Below are 21,910 nucleotides of genomic sequence, written 5' to 3'. Positions count from 1 at the left end.
GGAAGAAATTTAATATAAATTTCCCCATAATAGTTGCAACACTTTAAGAGTATATCTGGAATTTATCAAAGGCCTGCATTAAAAATGTTTGTGACTGAATTCACAAAACAGCTCTAAAGTGATTTTTATGTGTTCATAATCCCTGGGGCAACAGTCCTAATTAATACCCCCATATCTTGGTTTATGATTAGCACAAAATATTAGTCCTGAGATTAAGCCCAGGTGTTGTAATTTAATGTTGTCTAACACTCATTTTATTACACACATCTTTAAAAAAACCTTTCAGAGACTTTTGAAAAGGACTTAGTTAGAACTGTTCTTGCAAACATGGCCAGTTGTGGCCTCTTTGCCTTCAAATCTTACAGTAATAAAACCTTTTTAGACTCTGGCAGCTGGTGTTCTTGTGGAGTGACATGGCTAATTGACTTTGGCAAGTCAGCCCCAGGAAACCTCATCCATCACTCCAGGGCAGGAAGTTTGGCAGTGGTGGGGGAAAATTACGCGGACGAGTACAGCTTTCCTTTTTTTGCAGTGAAGCTGATGTGATCATCAGCATGTCTGGGGACCTGTCCACCATGCAAGTTATTTGTATAAAGGACATCTAAAAGTTGTAAAATTGCCATTACATTTTATTTCAATATTTTTTATCTGTAAACTGACTATTGCTGCGTAGACATCAGTTCTAATGCAACGGTATTTCGTAAGCGTTTAGAGTAATACTTGGTAATATTTGGCTTGTAGAATAATTTTTCTATTGAATAGAAACAAAGCAAAACTTGATTTGTAAGAAGATTGCATTTGTATGGCACCTTCCATGGCCTCAGGGCATCCTAAAGTGCTTTTCAGCCAATTAACTACCTATTAAAAATGCATCATGGGATGTGGGCATCGCTGGCAACGGCAGCATATATTGCCCATCCCCATTTGCCCTTGACAAGATGGTGGTCAACTTCCTTCTTGAACCGTAGCTGTCAATGTGCTTCAGGAACACGAAGAGCGCTGTTAGCAATGGAGTTCCAGTTTAAAAAAAATCTATTGACAATGAAGGAAAGGTGATATAGTTCCATGTGAGGCGCCTTGATGAGTTGCTACAGTGCATGATGTAGATGGTACATACTATTGCCATTGTGTGCCTGTGGTGGAGGGCATGAATGTTTAAGATGCAGATGGGGTGCCAATCAGCTGGCTGCGTTGTCCTGGAAGGTGTCGAGCTTCTTGAATGCTGTTGAAGATGCACTCATCCAGGAAAGTGGAAAGTATTCCATTGCACTGCTGCCTTTTGCCTTGTAGATGGTGGACTGTTTTTTTTTGATAGGGATTCAGTGATGGTTATGTGATGGATTCTCACTTGTTGGAGATGGTCATTGCCTAGTATTTGTGTGCACAAATGTTACTTGCCACTTATTATCTCAAGCATGAATGTTGTCCAGGTCTTGTTGCACATGGAAACGGGCTGCTACAATATCTGAAGAGTAACAAATGGTGCTGAACATTGTGCAATCATCTACCAGCATCTCCACTTCTGATCTTATGATAGAGGGAAGCAGCTGAAGGTGGTTGGGCCTAAGACACTAACCTGAAGATCCCCTTCAGTGATATCCTAAGACTGGGATAATTGATCTCCAACAAGCACAACCATCTTTCTTTGTGCTCGGTATCACTCCAACCAGCAGAGTTTTACTCTTGATTCCCATTGACTTCAGTTTTACTGATGCCACATTTGTTCAAATGCTGATGTCAAAGGCAGTCGCATCACTATAAACTATGAGTTTCAAGTGCTTAAGGTCACCTAAAACCGGGAATCTTAAAACACACTCCTGCATTTTTAGTTTGACCAACGCTTTATTTGCTCTTATTATGTCTTCCACTTTGGGATCATTCATTTTTGTACTCAACTGTAAGACATCAAATCTCACGTCCGGTCTAGTCTGTCTACCTAACCAATTCCGTTGCCCAATTAAACTTTGCAGTTGCTCTTTTTCCATCTTTGAAACCATTGCATCTAACCTCGGCTAATTGCTATTGGGCTGATGCTTTCCGAATAAGATTGCTGACGTAAAGTTGCCTCTAACTTGTCTGTCTGATTTCCAGTCCAATATATTTAAATGCACCGGAAGCCTGACTTCCAATCCTGAATTCTTGCCTCAAACCAGAGATTAAATAGGTTCGAAATCACTAGTTTCACCCCACAGAAAATCATCGACATGCATCATAAAGATGCCAGAAAGGTTTCCTTTATAGTGCCAGTAAAACATTGCCGGATGTGCTTTCAACTGGCAACAGCCCAACTGTAATAAAACTGACGTTACCGAAAAATACCAGACTCTAGATACATCATTTCATAGAATTTATAGTGCAGAAGGAGGCCATTCGGCCCATCGAGTCTGCACCGGCTCTTGGAAAGAGCACCCTACCCAAGGTCAACACCCCCACCCTATCCCCATAACCCAGTAACCCCACCCAACACTAAGGGCAATTTTGGACACTAAGGGCAATTTATCATGGCAATCCACCTAACCTGCACATCTTTGAATTGTGGGAGGAAACCGGAGCACCCGGAGAAAACCCACGCACACACGGGGAGAATGTGCAGACTCCGCACAGACAGTGACCCAGGCCGGAATCGAACCTGGGACCCTGGAGCTGTGAAGCAATTGTGCTATCCACAATGCTACCGTGCTGCCCTGGAATCTTTTACGTTCATCCTAGAGATCGGGTGACCCTATAGTTTAATGTCTGATTCAAAAGATGGCACTTCTGGCAGGGTATCATCCCCTCAGTACTGCACAGGAGTACCAGCCGAGATGTTTGTGCTCAAATCTCATTTTAAACCCACAAGATCTGACTCAGGTGAAAGTGTTACCAACTGAGGTGCGGCTGATACCTAACAGTTAAAAGATTTAAATTTACTGAATAGCTATTGAGACCAATTCATTTAGTCTTTTTTTTAAACCGTAGATTTTTGTTTTTGAAAAGCCTTTTGTTGGTGATTATTTTTGTTGTAAGTATAGCCATGTTGGAGAGAGGAAGTCTGAGAATGGGATGCAAAAATTGGAAAGGATAATCATTGTATTTATATAGTGCCTTTCACACCTCCAGGATATCCGAAGTACTTGTAGTCAACTAATTATGTTTGAACTCACAGTTATATAGGGAATGCCACAGACAGCTAGCTCACAGCAAGACCCTTCAAACATTAAGTAGACAAATGGCAGTGCTTGTTCAGGGATACCTGTTGAACAAGACATTGGAAGAGTTCTTCTGCTGTTTTTCATCGAGGCAGATATTTGTTTAATATCTCGTCTGAATGATGTGTCAGACATGACTCAATTGGTAGCACTATTGTATCTTAGAAGATTGTTGGCTCAATTCCATCTGAAATTCTAGGACTTGAGCGCAAAAATGATGTCCTGCACTCCAAGTACAGTATTTGAGGGAATGCTGAACTGTCAACAATGCATTTTGGATGAGGTGTTAAAATCAGATCCTCTCTGCCTTCTCAGTTTGATGTAAAAAAATCCCATGACACTATTTTGAAGATAAGCGTGGGGATGGGCGGGGGGGGGGTGTAAATCCCAGGTTCTGGGTCAATATTCTGTCCCTCAATCAACATCACGGAAACAGATAATCTGGTCATTATCACATTGGTGTTTGTGGGAGTTTGATGTGTGTCGACTGGCTGCTGTGTTTTCCTATATTACAAAAGCGAACTACACTTTCATTAGCTGTAAAGTGCTTTGCGATGTCTGCTGGTTGTGAAAAATGCTTTATAAATGCAAGTCATTTCTTTGAAAATATATGGTTGGTTTACATCAGTAAATTGTGTAGATGGGACTAGAAAATCACGGGCTAGGAGCGGCATGATGGCTCCAGGGTCCCATGTTCGATTCCCGGCTGGGTCACTGTCTGTGCAGACTCTGCATGTTCTCCCCGTGTCTGCGTGGGTTTCCTCCGGGTGCTCCAGTTTCCTCCCACAGTCCAAAGTTTTTTTCTATAAATTTAGAGTACCCAATTCATATTTTCCACTTGAGGGGCAATTTAGCGTGGCCAAACACCTACCCTGCACATCTTTGGGTTGTGGGGGCGAAACCCACGCAAACACGGGGATAATGTGCAAACTCCACACGGACAGTGACCCAGAGCTGGGATCGAACCTGGGACCTCGGCGCTGTGAGGCAGCTGTGCTAACCACTGTGCCACCGTGCTGCCCTCACAGTCCAAAGCGGTGCAGCTTAGATGGATTGACCATGCTAAATTTCCTCAGTGTCCAAAGAAAAAGGTTAGGTGGGGTTGCTGGTTTACGGGGATAGGGTGGAGGGGTGGCCTTAAGTACGGTGCTGGAATTTGGGGGTCCAGGTGGCCAGGAGCTGGGGGGCCCTGCATAGGCTTAACTTTACAAGGCTGGTGGAGCAAATGGAGGAGGAGTTCAAGAGGTGGGACGCGTTGCTGCTGTCCCTGGCAGGTAGGGTGCAGTCAATCAAAATGACGGTGCTCCCAAGGTTTTTGTTCCTGTTCCAGTGCCTCCCCGTGTTTATCCCGAAGGCTTTTTTCAGGCGGGCTAACAGGAGTATAATGGGGTTTGTGTGGGTGCGAGGGACTCCGAGGGTGAGAAGGGTGTTCCTGGAGCGGAGTAGAGATAGGGGGGGGGGCTGGCGCTGCCCAACCTCTGTGGGTACTACTGGGCCGCCAATGCGACAATGGTGCGCAAGTGGGTGATGGAGGGGGAGGGGGCTGCATGGAAGAGGCTGGAGATGGCGTCCTGTGTGGGTACGAGTCTGGGGGCGCTGGCAACGGCGCCGCTGCCGCTCCCTCCAAGGAGGTATACCACGAGCCCGGTGGTGGTGGCGGCCCTTAAAATCTGGGGGCAGTGGAGGCGACATAGGGGGGAAGTTAGGGCCTCGGCGTGGACCCCATTACGGGGGAACCACGGGTTCGCCCCAGGAAGAACAGGTGGAGGGTTTTCGGGGTGGCACAGGGCAGGCATACGAAAGTTAGGGGACCTGTTTGTGGACGGGAAGTTCGCGAGCTTCGGTGAGCTGGAGGAGAAGTACGGGCTCCCCCCGGGGAACACCTTCAGGTACTTACAGGTAAGGGCGTTTGCCAGACGGCAGGTAGTGGAATTCCCACGGCTACTGCCACACACAGTACAGGACAGGGTGCTCTCGGGGGGGGGGGGGGGGGGGGGGGGGAATTGGGGAAGATCTCGGAAACTTACCAGGTGATGCAGGAGGAGAAGGAGGCCTCGGTGGTGGAGTTGAAAGGGAAGTGGGAGGAGGAGTTGGGAGAGGAGATCGAAGAGGGGACGTGGGCAGATGCCCTAGGGAGGGTGAACTCTTCCTCTGGGAGGGTGAACTCTTCCTCTTCATGCGCGAGGCTCAGCCTCATACAGTTTAAGGTGCTGCACAGGGCACACATGACCGGGACAAGGATGAGCAGGTTCTTTGGGGGTGAGGACAGGTGTGTTAGGTGCTCAGGGAGCCCAGCAAATCACACCCATATGTTCTGGGCATGCCCAGCGCTGGAGGAATTTTGGAAGGGCGTAGCGAGGACGGTGTCGAGGGTGGTAGGATCCAGGGTCAAACCGGGCTGGGGGCTCGCAATATTTGGGGTGGCAGAGGAGCCGGGAGTGCAGGAGGCGAAAGAGGCAGGAATTCTGGCCTTTGCGTCCCTGGTAGCCCGGCGAAGGATTCTCCTTCAGTGGAAAGATACGAGGCCCCCAAGCGTGGAATCCTGGATCAGCGATATGGCAGGGTTAATTAAATTGGAGAGGGTGAAATTCGTCTTGAGAGGGTCGGCACAAGGGTTCTTTAGGCGGTGGCAACCGTTCTTAGACTTTCTGGCAGAACGCTAGACATTGGTCAATGGCAGCAGCAGGTGGGGGGGGGGGTTTACTTTATTTTTGTTTATGTTATTTACACTGGAGGGTCTGAGGGGGTGTATACACCTGTTGTCTTAAGTCGGGGTGTTAATGTTAATTTATTATTTAGGTACGGGAGGGGAGGGGTTTGGGGGGTTGCTTTTTTAGATTGTGTTTTGTACTTACCCCTGTTGGGTTCTTTTTTCTTTCTCATTTTGTTATTGATATTTTATGAAAACCTTTAATAAAAATTATTAATTAAAAAAAAGTACGGTGCTGGCCAGTGCAGACTCGATGGGCCAAATGTCCTCCTTCTGCACTGTTAATTCTATGATCCTATGAACCCAAAGATGCGCAGGGTAGATTGGCCACTCAAAATTGCCCCTTAATTGGAAAAAAATAATTGGGTACTCTAAATTTATATTTTAAAAAGTCATGGGCTTTTAAACTGTTTACTGATAATATCTGACTGGTATTGATTCATATTCAGCAGTAATATTCCCCCACTCTTCACCTCTTGCAGCAGTATGGTCATTTAAATGCAAATATTATGCTCCTCATGGATCACATTGAGAAAATGTTTTTGACTCTAGGGTCTGGATTTTCAAACTGGGATCGGGAACCTGATACATGGATCATTTCTGTATCCTGCCTCGGTACCATGTCAGCAATGCTGATATTATGTAATTTTAAATGCAAAGCCCCCAATTGGGCCAAGGGTGAGCTTGGTGCCCAATTAGGGGCACTTGGTGCGGTGTGGAGGTGGGAACGGCTCTCTAATTCAATGCTCAAAGGCAAACAGCTATAAACTGAGTTTGCAGATGCCTTGTAGATTGGAACTTGCAGGAGAGCAGAGGGCCAGCAGCTTTGTGGTGTTTGTATGTGGCCAAATGGTTAATCACAAGGTATTTGACCCCCTCTGCTCAAGCGATGGCAATTTTGCATCACTGCTTGAGCACCTTAGTTTGAATAATTCTTTCTTTTTCAACACACAAGTTCATCAGCAACATCACATTATTGTTCCTGGGAGTTCTTCCTACAGACTGTTCACTCTTCCTGTTTACTGCTTTGAAAATCTTTTCCTGCCCCTCTCCAGCCCATTAAAAGCACTTCATCGAGCTTCTTTTTAAAAAAAATGTTTTCAATTAAGGGGCAATTTAGCGTGGCCAATCCACCTACTCTGCTCATCTTTGGGTTATGTGGGTGAGACCCACGCAGACACGAGGAGAATGTACAAAACTGCACACAACAGTGACCCGGGGCCTGGATCGAATCCGGGTCCTTGGCGCCATGAAGCAGCAGTGCTACCCACTGCGCCACGGTGCTGCCTTTCTTCATCGAGCTTAATAGTCGGTTAATGGAAAGCCAATGGGTTGCTGACACCCCCACTCTTGGCCTCACTTTGAAAATTGTAGCGTGTTCTGGATGTGTTGGAAGACTGGCACGCTATTTGGGAACACTATTTTCGTCTGTACCGGCATTCGAAATTCCAGCCCTAAATTTCTGAAGGATACCAGTCCTGTCATAGCTTTTTATTTAATATTTTGGTGTAATTTTCTGTTGGGCTCAGCATGAGTCATGTCCTGTTAGTTTTCATTACCAGACATTAATCTGAGACAGTTACAAACTGAGACTTTTAACCTTTAAGGTGCGAATCATATCATTGCAACTGAAGAGTTTACTTTATTTTCCTTCCAAGTAGGTTAATGGTCAAATCTAGACTGTTAGAAAAACTGCAAAAAAAATGTATAACACAATCCATCAGCAACAAAAATACTTAGTTTATGTAGGAGTGAAGGTGGACAATGTTGCAGAGATATATGCAGACAATCTTTATAAAGGAGAGGCTGGAAGCTTGGTTCAGGGTCATGCAGGAATCAGCCTGAGACAATGACCAGGGGAAGTGGATAAGAATCAGTGGCGATTGAGCAGAGCTTGTGGAGTGGGCGTCCGAGACAATGGCTTTGGTCTTCCCAGTGCTTAATTAGAGGAAATTGCAGTTTATTCAGGACTGGATGTCTGACAATAATGACAGACAGTGGAAGCGGTGAACAATACAGTGGTTGAGATAAAGCTGAATGTAATCAGCCAGCATACATGTGAAACCTGCTTTTGGTGGATGCTGTCCTTAATAGGCAGCATGTAACTGAGAAACTGGAGGGGACTCAGGATAAACTGAATAGTGCTCTTGCAACCCATTCATGGAATTTGCATTGATAAATTCTTGAGTAAGAGCAACTTCAATGTGGATTTGGACCATCTCTCACCAATTGCCACCTTCCCCTTCCCACCCTCACCCGACACTGAGCACCCTTCAAGCCAACTTCTGTCCTCACACCAATAAACTAGCAGAACTCTTTCTTTGTTCACACAAGAATAATGGCCGTTGGTTGCGGTACTGGAGAATTGCTGCTGCTTATGGAACAGCATGTCATTGGCAGTTTGTGGTTTTAGGGAAGGAAGTAAACTTTCTTTTATCATTAAGGCTTTCAATCTAGAGCAAATAAAATTCAAAATATTCCAGCTAATGTATCTTGATTTCTAATTGAACCTAATGGAATTTGAGCCAACCGGAGGAAGCATGTTCCACTTTCAGTTGCTGGTTTTTGCTGCCCCAGAAACCGTGTTACTGAATTAGGGATGGGAAATAAACTAGAGATCATGTCTCAAAACAATTGTGTTATTAAATAAACGTTTCCAAATGTTAATGTATTAAAGGTGAATTTAAAGGAAGTGTATATGGTAGTGATGTCCAAGATGCATCCTACGAAGTTTCAAATGTGGGCCAGTTCTTAATGACTGTGGAATGTTTTTGTGGGAGTTGCGGAAATAGTTCCAAATAGCCTACAGGAGCCTTATAAATCAACTGCTTTTGTATGTGGAGCAAAAATCTCCAATGAATTGACTTGCTGCAAAGAATTTGAGTCAAACTCTTGATAACAAGAAACTTTTTAAAAAAAACTTAGAAACGGAACAAACCCTTTTGCATGTGGCTTTCATTAATAGAACATACAGAGTAGAAGAATGTATTGACAGACAAGTTGCTTTGTACAATCAAAGTGAATTTAGAATATAAACCCCAAAACGTACCACTGCAACAACAGAAAAGCAAAATACCGTGGGTGCTGCAAATCTGAAATAAAAACAGAAAATGCTGGAAGTACTCAGCTATCAATTTGCGTTGAACTTTATTGGAGTACGACAGGAGACCAAGGACAGAAAGGAAGCTTTGGATCATGCTTCTGGAATATACAAAAGTGCTCTGTAAAGCATTCACCCAATCGTGAACGGTAGAATACATTATACAAAATTGAAAGAAATACATGTAAATCACCGTTTCACCTGGAAAGAGTGGTGCCTTGAACATTGAGGAGAGAAGAGATAAAAGGACAAGTGTATGGAAAGGAGCCATAAGGAGGGCAGTGAGTGTTGGAGGTGATTGAGGAATGAATCGGGTGTCAAAAATGAATGGTTCCTTTGGAATGTTGGAAAGGGAGAGTAGGGGAAGATATGTTTGCTGTCATTCAGGTGGTGGTGGAAATGGCAATGGATGATCCGTTAGTATATGCTGGTGGGGCTGAAGGTGAAAACAAAGGGAACAAAATCTTATCCATGTGGCTTTCATTAATACAACATTCCGAGCAGAAAAATGTATTGACAATGTTCCTGCAACAAACCTGACAAGTTACTTTGTGCAACAGAAGTGGATTTAGAATATAAACCTCAGAAAATACCATTGCAACAACAGGAAAGCAAAATACTATTCAGATGCTGGAATTCTGAAATTAAAACTGAAAATGCTGTGAATACGCAGCAGGTCAGGCAGCATCTGTGGAGAGAGAAGTAGAGTTAATGTTTCAGGCTGATGACTTTTGATCAGAAATGTTTCCCCTGTCTTGTTGCATAATGTGCAATGTACTGACTTATTAAGCCAAGATGTGGAAACAATTCTGATATTCAAAGGGATATCAATGTTTACTTTGGAAATAAGGGAAACGATGTGGTGAAGGATGAGAAATTGAGATTATAAAGATAAAGAACTGCCACGGCCCAAAAAATGACAGAAGGCCAATTGTTTCTGTGTTCCCACAATATATTTAGTTTAAACTCTGTTTCTTTCACAAATGTTCCTGAAATTTTAAATATTCAAATTAATGCATTTTTCCCATCAAGGATTTCTTTCTTCCTTCTTGTCCAGAAGGTACTGAGATGTGTGACGGATGCCAGAAACTGTTGTGTTTTTTGTTGAATTCAATCTTCATGGGTGAGCAGAGGCAGCACGTGGTTCCAGGTTATTTAGCAGTTGGAGAGCATCATAATTTAATATGACCCTGTCCTCCCGGTACATGCAGGCATTTTCCAGCATCAACTGCTGGTTGGTTATCCGAAGTAGCTGCCCTGACTAAGTAACATTAACCAAGTGATATTAAAGCCATCTCTAGTGCCCATTCGGATTGGGTTCGGATTGAGAGCAGTTTGTTAGGTGTGTCCAAGACGGTTTTTTGAAACAGTATGTTACTGAACAGGTAGATGAGGGTAGAGCAGTTGATGTGGTGTATATGGATTTCAGCAAAGCGTTTGATAAGGTTCCCCACGGTAGGCTATTGCAGAAAATACGGAGGCTGGGGATTGAGGGTGATTTAGAGATGTGGATCAGAAATTGGCTAGCTGAAAGAAGACAGAGGGTGGTGGTTGATGGGAAATGTTCAGAATGGAGTACAGTCACAAGTGGATACCACAAGGATCTGTTCTGGGGCCGTTGCTGTTTGTCATTTTTATCAATGACCTAGAGGAAGGCGCAGAAGGGTGGGTGAGTAAATTTGCAGACGATACTAAAGTCGGTGGTGTTGTCGATAGTGTGGAAGGATGTAGCAGGTTACAGAGGGATATAGATAAGCTGCAGTGCTGGGCTGAGAGGTGGCAAATGGACTTTAATGTAGAGAAGTGTGAGGTGATTCACTTTGGAAGGAATAACAGGAATGCGGAATATTTGGCTAATGGTAAAGTTCTTGAAAGTGTGGTTGAGCAGAGGGATCTAGGTGTCCATATACATAGATCCCTGAAAGTTGCCACCCAGGTTGATAGGGTTGTGAAGAAGGCATATGGAGTGTTGGCCTTTATTGGTAGAGGGATTGAGTTCCGGAGTCGGGAGGTCATGTTGCAGCTGTACAGAACTCTGGTACGGCCGCATTTGGAGTATTGCGTACAGTTCTGGTCACCGCATTATAGGAAGGACGTGGAGGCTTTGGAGCGGGTGCAGAGGAGATTTACCAGGATGTTGCCTGGTATGGAGGGAAAATCTTATGAGGAAAGGCTGATGGACTTGAGGTTGTTTTCGTTGGAGAGAAGAAGGTTAAGAGGAGACTTAATAGAGGCATACAAAATGATCAGGGGGTTGGATAGGGTGGACAGTGAGAGCCTTCTCCCGCGGATGGAAATGGCTGGCACGAGGGGGACATAACTTTAAACTGAGGGGTAATAGATATAGGACAGAGGTCAGAGGTAGGTTCTTTACGCAAAGAGTAGTGAGGCCGTGGAATGCCCTACCTGCTACAGTAGTGAACTCGCCAACATTGAGGGCATTTAAAAGTTTATTGGATAAACATATTGATGATAATGGCATAGTGTAGGTTAGATGGCTTTTGTTTCGGTGCAACATCGTGGGCCGAAGGGCCTGTACTGCGCTGTATTGTTCTATGTTCTATGTTGATAGTCCAACCAGGGAGTGGGCCTTACTGGACCTAGTATTGGGGAATGAGCCCGGCCAGTTGACCAAAGTTTCAGTAGGGGACCATTTTGGGAATAGTGATCACAATTCCGTAAGTTTTCAAATACTCATGGATAAGGACAAGAGTGGTCCTCTAGAAAGGGTGCTAAACTGGGGGAAAGCGAACTACAACATAATTTGTCAAGAGCTGGAGAATGTGGATTGGGAGCAGCTGTTTGAGGGTAAATCCACATTTGATATGTGGGAGCCTTTTAAAGACAAGTTGATTGGAGTGCAGGACAGGCATGTCCCTATGAAAATGAAGGACAGAAATGACAGGATTAGGGAACTATGGTTTACAGGAAATTGTGAGATTAGTGAAAAAGAAGCATGCATAAATGAAGGACAGAAATTGCAGGATTAGCTAACCATGGATGACGGGAAATTGTGAGACTGGTCAAAAAGCAAAAAGAAGCATACATAGGGTCGAGGCAACTAAAAACAGACAAAGCTTTTGAAGAATGTATGGAAAGTAGGAACAAACTCAAACGAGGAGTTAGGAGGGCTAAAAGAGGCCATGAAATGTCATTGGCAAGCAAGGTCAAGGAAAATCCCAAAGCCTTTTATACATATTTAAGGAGCAAGAGGGTAGCTAGGGATAGAGTAGGCCTCTCAAGGACAAAGGAGGGAAGTTATTTGTGGAGTCAGAGGAAGTGGGCGAGATCCTTAATGAGTATTTTGCATCAATATTCACCAAGGAGAGGGACATGGTGGATGTTGAGGTTAGGGATGGGTGTGCGAATACTCTCGGACCTGTCAGCAAAATGAAGGAGGAAGTGTTGGATATCTTAAATTGCATTAAGGTAGACAGGTTCCCTGGGCGAATGGGATATATCCCAGATTAATGTGGAAGGCAAGAGAGGAAACCGGTGGGGCCTTAACAGATATCTTTGCATAATATTTGATCACAGGCGAGGTTCCAGAAAATTGGAGAATAGCCAATGTTGTCCCTTTGTTTAAGAAGGGAAACAGGGATAATCCTATCTCAAACAACGACGAATCAGACTACAGGAGGGAGATAAATCACTTGGTTGCATGGTGTACCGAAAACAAAATCTCTCTAAAGACCAAGGAACTGATCATCGACTTCAGGAAGCATAGCACGACACACACACTCATCTGCATCAATGGCTCCGAAGTGGAGATGGTCGATAGCTTTAGGTTCCTGGGGGTCACCATCACCAACAATCTATCCTGGTCCACTCACTTTGATGCAATAACGTCTCTACTTCCTACGGAAGCTAAAGAAATTTGGCATGTCTGCATTGACTCTCACAACTTCTACAGATGTGCGATAGAGAGCATCCTATCCGGCTGCATCACAGCCTGGTATAGCAATTGCTCGGTCCAAGATCGCAAGAAACTGCAGAGTGTGGTGAACTCAGCCCAACGCATCACACAAGCTTTCTACCCCACATTGATTCTGTGTACATCTCCCGCTGCTTCAGGAAGGCGGACAGCATTATCAGAGTCCCCTCCCACCCAGACATTGCCTTCTTCCAGACATTGCCGCCTTCCAGACCCTTCCATCAGGCAGAAGGTACAGAAGTCTGAAGACCCGCACATCCAGACATAGGAACAGCTTCTTCCCCACAGCTACAAGACTCCTCAATGACTGCTCTCGGACTGATCTGTTCCCTGTAAGAACACTGTTCACGACGCCCTATGCTGCTCTTGCTCATGTATTTGCTTTGTTTGACCCCTTGTTCCGCACTGTAACCAATCCCTGTTTGTTGATGTACCATTTGTCAATGTTCTCTGTTGATTATTCTTCTTGTCTACTATGTACATACTGTGTACGTTCCCTCGGCCGCAAAAAAATACTTTTCACTGTACTATGTGATATGTGACAAATCAAATCAAAAATCCAGGTAATTATAGGCCGGGGAGCCTGATGTCAGTTGTGGGCAAGTTGTTGGAGAAGATATTGAGGAACAGGATATATTCACACTCTGAGGGAATAGCCTTGTTAGTGATAGGCAACATGGTTTTCTGCGGGGAAGGTCATAGCTTATCGACTTGATAGAATTTTTTGAGGAGGCGAGAAAATTAATTGGTGAGGGAAAGACTGTGGATGTCATCTACATGGACTTTAGTAAGGCGTTTGACAAGGTCTCTCATGGCAGACTGCTAAAAAAGGTAAAGTCACATGGGATTCGGGGTGTGCTAGGTAGATGGGTAAAGAACTGGCTTGGCAACAGGAGACAGAGTAATGGTGAAAGGGAGTTTTTCAGAATGGAGATCTGTAACGAGTGGTGTTCCACAAGGATCAGTGCTGGGACCACTGTTGTTTGTAATATATATAAATGATCTGGAGGAAAATGTAGATGGTCTGATTAGCAAGTTTGCAGATGCCATTAAGATAGGTGGAGTTGCAGATAGTGAAGGGGACTGTCAGAGAATACAGCAAAATATAGATAGATTGGAGAGTTGGGCAGGGAAATGGCAGCTGGAGTTCAATCCTGACAAATGTGACGTGATGCATTTTGGAAGATCAAATTCAGGTGTGAATTATACAGTAAATGGCAGAACCCTTAGAAGCATTGACATATAGAGGGATCTGGGATCCAGTTCCATACTTCCATGAAAGTGGCAATGCAGGTGGATAAGGTGGTCAAGAAGGCATACATCATGCTTGCCTTCATCAGCCGGGGCATTGAGTATAAGAGTTGCAGGTCATGCTACAGTTGTATAAAACTTTTGTTGGGCCACATTTGGAATTTTGGGTGCCGTTCTGGTTGCCACACTACCAGAAGGACGTGGATGCTTTATAGAGAGTGCAAAAACGTTTACCAGGATGTTACCTGTTTGGAGGGTGTTAGCTATGAGGAGAGGTTGAATAAACTTGGATTGTTTTTGTTGGAAAGACAGAGGCTGAGGGGAGACCGGATTGAGGCCTAAAAATTTACAAGAGGTAAAGACAGGATGAGTAGTCAGAAGCTATTTCCCAGCGTGGAAGATTCAATTACAAGGGGGCACAGGTTCAAGGTGAGAGGGGAACGTTTAAGGGAGATATGCGGGGAAAGTTTTTCATGCAGAGGGTGGTGGGTGCCTGGAACGTGTTGCCAGTGGAGTTGGTGGAGGCAGGCACAATAGCAACATTTGAGATGCATCTTGATAGACACATGAACGGGTGAGGAATGAAGGGATACAGATTGTTTGGACAATAAGAGTAGGTCTAAATAAGGAATCTGGATCGGCGCAAGCTTGGTAGGCCGAAATGCCTGTTTCTGTTGGTTCTTTATTCTAATTGAGATCAGCTAACTCAGTGCAATCTAGACATCAAACCTGGACATTTCCTCGACGTTTTTGCTCCATTCCACGCTGCACAAGTGCATTTACCAACACTGTTACTAAAGTGTTTGTGATGCACTTTTCTTCCGTCTTGGTATCAGGTGTTATACGTTTAGCTGCTCTTGTATAAAGAGTGAAAGGTTCTGCTCCTTTTCCACAAACACCTTTAATTTACTTCAACAGAGTCTGCACAAAACTCTAACATCACATCACCTGACACACAGGCCACAATGAGACAACTAATTGGAATGTCTCTTAACCCATTACTTAACAGTCTCCCCTTCCTTGGAGAAAAAAAATAAATAGGTGAAAACAAAATGACAAGAAACTCAAAAAAAACACACGCAATTACACCCCTTTTTGTTTTTCATTTTTGGAAGAAAAGAAACAGTCACAGAAACATTAACAATATCCAAAAGTTTCTGTGAACTCGCCCCTCTTTTTGTAAAACAGTCTGACAATTGATAGCTACTGTCAATCCATTTAATTTTTGCTATTTCCCCTCTGTCCAGCATCTGCTTCAAACTTGCGATGTCTATGCTTAACTTTTTTCATTGACACTTTTGTAGAGTGCACATTTTCCCACAGGGATTATTGTCAATGTGACATTCAATAGGTATATTACCCAAATCCCCTAATCCCAAAATTTCTGTCAATATCTGAGATAAATAAAAGGCCATATCCACCGCCTTTTCAAGGCTTAACATCTCAGCAGCCAAAGTGCTTTTGACCACTCTCCTTATTTTTTTTGTTTCCCACACATGAGGGCAACATTTAGCATTGTTCCCAAAAAGGAAAATTATAAAACCTCCAGCGCTTGAAACCCCATCACATAAATTTGCATTGTTCGCATCACTATAAACTATGAGTTTCAAGTGCTTAAGGTCACCTAAAACCGGGAATCTTAAAACACACTCCTGCATTTTTAGTTTGACCAACGCTTTATTTGCTCTTATTATGTCTTCCACTTTGGGATCATTCATTTTTGTACTCAACTGTAAGACATCAAATCTCACGTCCGGTCTAGTCTGTCTACCTAACCAATTCCGTTGCCCAATTAAACTTTGCAGTTGCTCTTTTTCCATCTTTGAAACCATTGCATCTAACCTCGGCTAATTGCTATTGGGCTGATGCTTTCCGAATAAGATTGCTGACGTAAAGTTGCCTCTAACTTGTCTGTCTGATTTCCAGTCCAATATATTTAAATGCACCGGAAGCCTGACTTCCAATCCTGAATTCTTGCCTCAAACCAGAGATTACAATAGGTTCGAAATCACTAGTTTCACCCCACAGAAAATCATCGACATGCATCATAAAGATGCCAGAAAGGTTTCCTTTATAGTGCCAGTAAAACATGGCCGGATGTGCTTTCAACTGGCAACAGCCTAACTGTAATAAAACTGACGTTACCAAAAAATACCAGACTCTAGATACATAATTTCATAGATTTTACAGTGCAGAAGGAGGCCATTCGGCCCATCGAGTCTGCACCGGCTCTTGGAAAGAGCACCCTACCCAAGGTCAACACCTCCACCCTATCCCCTGTAGCCATGTAAAATGGCTGCGTTCCGATTAATCTGGCCAAACCCAGTTTAAAACGGCTAACCCGAAAGACTGCTGGGAAAAGCAGCCAAGAAGACACAAGCAGGCAGCTGCAGACACGTTTGCATATTCAGCTCTGGGAACGTAGCCCAGATCGATACTCAGGGCTATCAACAGCCCATCAACCCAGGTATCCGCAGTTGCATTCAGGACTGTTTACACCTTAATCTACTCAGACATCCACAGTTAAATCGGCTATCCCCGGGAACAATTGCAACATATTAGCAATTGAATACCGGGCCAGACCTGTCGGCGCCTGCAGTGGCCGAAACAAAGACAGGTGAGTGACCACCCCCCCGATCGAGGAATCGCCTCACCATTGGACACATCGACCCCAGAGATTGGGGACAGAATCCAATCACTTGGGACTCGGGGTCAAGGGCCGCCCCGGGAGGCGGGAAGCCCCTGGGCCCTATAAAAGTAAAGGTCCAAGTTCAGATCTCTCTCTCTCTCATCTTCGCCTGCTCGAGACCTTCGCAAGACCAGCCACCGGCAAGTGTAAGTTTGAATCCAACGATCGCTATCCGGTAGAGACACCTAGCCACCGACCTGTAGCAGCCTTTTGAATCCTGCGGGCCAGATTTGATTGGACAAGCCATTTGTTTCCCTGACCTGGTGGGCTCTTCCTAAGTTAAGTATTGGCCAGTAGTGATAGGTTTGTTATATAGAAAGTAGTATTAGGGTATTAATATTGCTTGTTGTATATAATAAATGACCGTTGTTTTAATCCTTACTAAGCGGTGTGCTGTGTTATTAATCATAACTTGGACTTGAACCACGTGGCGGTATCATAAAGATATCTGGCGACTCATGAGCAAAGGTGACCTAAACAGAGCAAATAGACTAAAGCTAGAAAGAGCAACACCCCATAACCCAGTAACCCCACCCAACACTAAGGGCAATTTTGGACACTAAGGGCAATTTATCATGGCCAATCCACCTAACCTGCACATCTTTGGACTGTGGGAGGAAACCGGAGCACCCGGAGGAAACCCACGCACACACGGGGAGGATGTGCAGACTCCGCACAGACAGTGACCCAAGCCAGAATCGAACCTGGGACCCTGGAGCTGTGAAGCAATTGTGCTATCCACAATGCTACCATGCTGCCCATCCATATACACATTTGCTCAACTTCCAGAGTACCCCTTCTGTGTTAGCTGCCTCTTTAGGAAGACGGAGAAAAATGTCTCTGGAGCTGATGCCCCTGCAAGAAGGCAGCTTTTATATCTATAGATTTGCATTCCCATGCCTTTGTGGCTAATAGAGCCAAGAAGATCTTTAAAACAACCTTTCCTGCCATAGGTGAATCTACCCTTAAATCCTGATCTTCTAAGTTTTCTTCAAATCTCCTCGCCACAAGCCTGGCCTTTGCCTTATAAGTTCCATCCGGAAAAACCTTTTCCGTGCAAATCCATCTGCAGGATAGAGCTCTTTGTCCCCTATCCGGTACTTCTGTGTATACCCCAAATTCACTCCAAATATGCAGTTCTTGCTGTTTGGCATCTTTGATAACTTTTTCATCTAACTTATTGGAAGCCACCAAAATCTCACGTGCATGTGGGCTTCTACTCCTATTAGTATTTCTAGTCTTAATCATATTCCGAGACCTTGATAAACTACATCCCCTCTCCCGTCTGGTATCTCGTTCTGTACTGCTACTGCTTGATCTTTCCCTTCTGCTGTGGGATGTCCTTTCAATAGTTCTTGACCTTTTCCTGCGGACCTGTTCACTATCCGATGTATTATCTGAACTGGCACTGCGTTCCTGTGCCCTCCATTTTTGAACTTCATGTTCCCAATCCATTATCTTGACTCCCTCCCCTGAATGCTGTACATTCAACCAATGTTTATACTTTCCAGTGGCCTTCCCTGCTCTACTAATAACAGTTGCATCCTGCCATTGACTAGATCCTTCAGGCAAGTATGTCACTTTTGTACCAACTTTTGACAGTTGTCCTTTTGGGAAAAACACTAAATCATCAGAAGTGTTGTGTTCCTCTACAGAAACCCTGTCTATATCAGTTAACTTGTCCTCATAGCTCTGTAACACGTGCGTACCAGATGACTCTAGTTCCTCGTCATTTCTGTCTGCTCTGTGTAAATTTGAAATTTTGTAATCTGTACCCATTACAAATGTACCCTAACAGTTTGATTACCATGTTGCAAAATACTTGTTTTGCCATCTATGCCTATGATCTTCCCTGGGTCTTTCCATTCATTAAAATTGTCTCTCTTATGGTATACTATGTCTCCATGCTGAAAAATGGTATTTGTTGGCCGTACATTATGCCTCAAAGCTCTGCGAATTTTTTCAGAGACTTCTGCTTCCAAAAAAGCTTTTCTACTGCTATGTAACGCATTTAAATGCTCAGCAAAGGCAGAGCTAATTGTAGTCCCTTCCCAAGCTGGAGGCTGGTCATCCAAAATGGACAGAATTTTAGGATTTCTACCAAACACTAATTAATAGGGACTATAGCCTCCAACCATCTGCAATGAATTCTTTGCATGTACCGCTCATGCTAAAGCTGAATTTAGCTTGCAGTTTGGATTATCTGCCCACATTTTCCGGAGCATGTCCTCTATTACTGCATGGTTTCTTTCACACATACCATTACTAAATGGGTTTTCTGCAGCCGTGTTCAGAACTGTGATATTCACGTTTTCACACATATCCCTAAACTAATCATTAGCAAATTCTCCCCCATTGTCTGTAAGGAATTTTGCTGGTGGGCCCATTCCTGGCCCTATCCATTTTTCCCACGATTTGATCCAGAATTATTCTCTTTTCTTTACTTCGTACCATCGTTGATTGACTAAATCTGGTTGCTAAATCTACAAAATGCAAAATAAATATATTATTGGCTTTATCGCAGATCTTAAGGTCCATGGCCACAATGTTGGTTCAATCGCTGGCCAAAGGTAGGGTTACTATCGGCCGTGCTGGTGTCCCTCTGTACTTCCTACGAACTTCACAGCGATCTATTCTAACCTGTTCTATTCGCGTAGTATAGTCTTCATCCCTTACCCCTACATCCTTTGATAAATATTTCAGCATCCGAGGAGACGGATGCGCAAATTGCCTATGCAGTTTTAATACAACAAGCTTTTTATCAGCTAAAGTCCCATTTTCAACTACCATTAACACATCCTTAACAACTCTACTTGAAATATTATTTGTCAGTAATGGAATACAATAGTGTCCTGACTGTGTAAATTGTAAGTCCACCGTCTTTCCAAACACTGTTGCCTTATCCTGTTCCATATCCAGTTTCATGTGTGCTTTCTTCATCAATGGTCTGCTCAGAAGCAAAGGTATCTCACTTGATACAACATCTGTGCTAATGAAATGATTCACTCCGGCAATATTGCAAGGGATCACCACTCTTTTCAGCGACTTCAGAGTATTATCATCCCCAAACCTGAAACTTGTGGAACTTTCAAATTCCTTAACCTTGTTACGATTTTCAGCATTCAAGGAGTCCAGGTAACATTTTAACCAGTCAGTTCCACACACAGTAGATGTCCAGCCACTGTCCAATACAGCACAATTGAAGAATTCTGCAACCAACACCCTCATTACCGGTGTAAAACTGCTTGTCAATAGGACAATGCCTTCTTTCTGGTCACTATCTTTTTCCTCTTCTGACTGTGTTGGACAGTTCAAAGCATAATGGTATTGAGAGTCACATCGAAAACATTGATTTATCATGCCCCGTGCATTCCTGGGGTTCATCTTCCTATTGTAGGTTCTAACTGGGTTTCTGTCTTCATAATTTCCGGGCCCCGATCTCCTTCGATAGTCTTGGAACCTGTTTGTAGCCGTACAATTTTGCCATCCTGTTAGTAGTGTATCTTCCAAATTCTGCTTTATTGCAGGCTGACCTATTCGGGTCATCAGAGCCATCGGAATCAAATGTTTCCCCAGAAACATTTTTTAAAGCTTCTGTCATCTGATCGAATAAGGTATCCTTATCCGCAAACTGAACTCCTGTCAAAACCAGGAGCCTATCCATGTTGCTCACTCTAGCACAGTCAAGTAATTTAAAGGCCAACTCAGACTGTGGAAATTCCAGGATGTGTTTCTGCAGCCTTTTATATAGTCTGCCAAATTCCATTATATAGTCTTCAATGGAGAAATTCTCTATTTTCCAGAACCTATTAAAATCCGACAATGCTTCACATGCACTTAACAAGTCATCCTTCTGATAAATCTTATCCATATAACGTAATAGAGTATGCAGACCTTCTTCTGAGTCTAATTCTTCCAATTCCAGCTCAGAAAACACTTTGCTCCGGAGTTTACTGTCATAAGGTAGAGAAAGAGCCAGTGCCATACCTTGTTTTCTCTTTCCCAAGGCAACCGTAGTCCACATAACTACTGCACTTTTCCATTGGTTGTACGATCCCTTTTCAGAAAATAAGGGCGGGGGCGGTAGTCATATCCAGCCATCTTTATCCTATGTTCAGCCATATATCTTTGAGTTTTTTTCTTCTCACTCACTCCTTGGTTTGGTCTGGAAAAGTTGTATCTTGCAACCCTTCACATTTGCACAGCAACCGCCCTCTGCTACCAATTGTTATATGTTTAGCTGCTGTTAATGTTAATGTTAGCTGCAGATAATTGAGACAACTAATTGGAATGTCTCTTAACCCATTACTTAACATCAGGGCGTGCGATCGAGCTGCCCGAGTGCTCTTGCAATGCTGCGAAGATTATGGTGCAAAGCCGTGTTTACTGGCTATAAATGAGGCCTTCGAAATCAAGGAAAGCACACAGCTCTCCTGGGGATTGAGGGTGTTTATTGCCGTGATGAAACAGCATTTCATCTGGGCCAGAGATGTTCTTACGTCTGCAAAGCGAAGAACAACACCGTCACTCCTGGCGCTAAACCAAACCAGACTCGTGTCATTTGGGGTAAAGTGACCTGTGCTCATGGAATCAGTGGCATGGTGCGTGTCAGGTTCAGCAGGAACCTGCCCGCTAAGGCTATTGGGCAAAGGATTCGAGTGATGCTATACTCATCAAGGATTTAAAGCGTAGCCGTACACACATTGATAATACAATGATCTGAAGAAAAAGTGTTTGTGATGCTTTCCCCCACCCCCACATATTTGACCAGTGGTTGAAAGGGTAGACTGTGCTAATGCCACTGTCAAGCTGGTTGTTAGTAGATCATATAATACGTATGTATATCATAGATATAGTGCAGAAGGAGGCCATTCATCCCACCGAGTCTGCAACAACTCTCCGAAAGAGCACCCTACCTAGCCCCTCTCCCCCGCCCTATCCCTGTAACCTCGCCTAACTTTTGGGCACTAAGGGGCAATTTTAGCATGGCCAAGCCACCTAACCTGCATGTCTTTGGAATGTTGGGAAGAAAACCGGA

At 43.9% G+C, this 21,910-nt stretch overlaps 1 protein-coding gene and 1 pseudogene across 2 annotated transcripts in view; both read left to right on the top strand.

Annotated features, from left to right (window-relative positions):
• tmem135 (transmembrane protein 135) overlaps positions 1 to 21,910 on the top strand; it is a 607,397-nt gene that overhangs the window by 190,210 nt on the left and 395,277 nt on the right. The gene's annotated exons all lie outside the window — the stretch shown is intronic.
• Positions 21,225 to 21,557, top strand: LOC140391422 (large ribosomal subunit protein eL33-like; annotated as a pseudogene).

This window comes from Scyliorhinus torazame, chromosome 15 (genome assembly GCF_047496885.1).
Source record: "Scyliorhinus torazame isolate Kashiwa2021f chromosome 15, sScyTor2.1, whole genome shotgun sequence".
Lineage (NCBI taxonomy): Eukaryota > Metazoa > Chordata > Chondrichthyes > Carcharhiniformes > Scyliorhinidae > Scyliorhinus > Scyliorhinus torazame.
The sequence above is the reverse complement of the archived record's forward strand: the minus strand, read 5'-3'. Positions and strand labels throughout refer to the sequence as shown.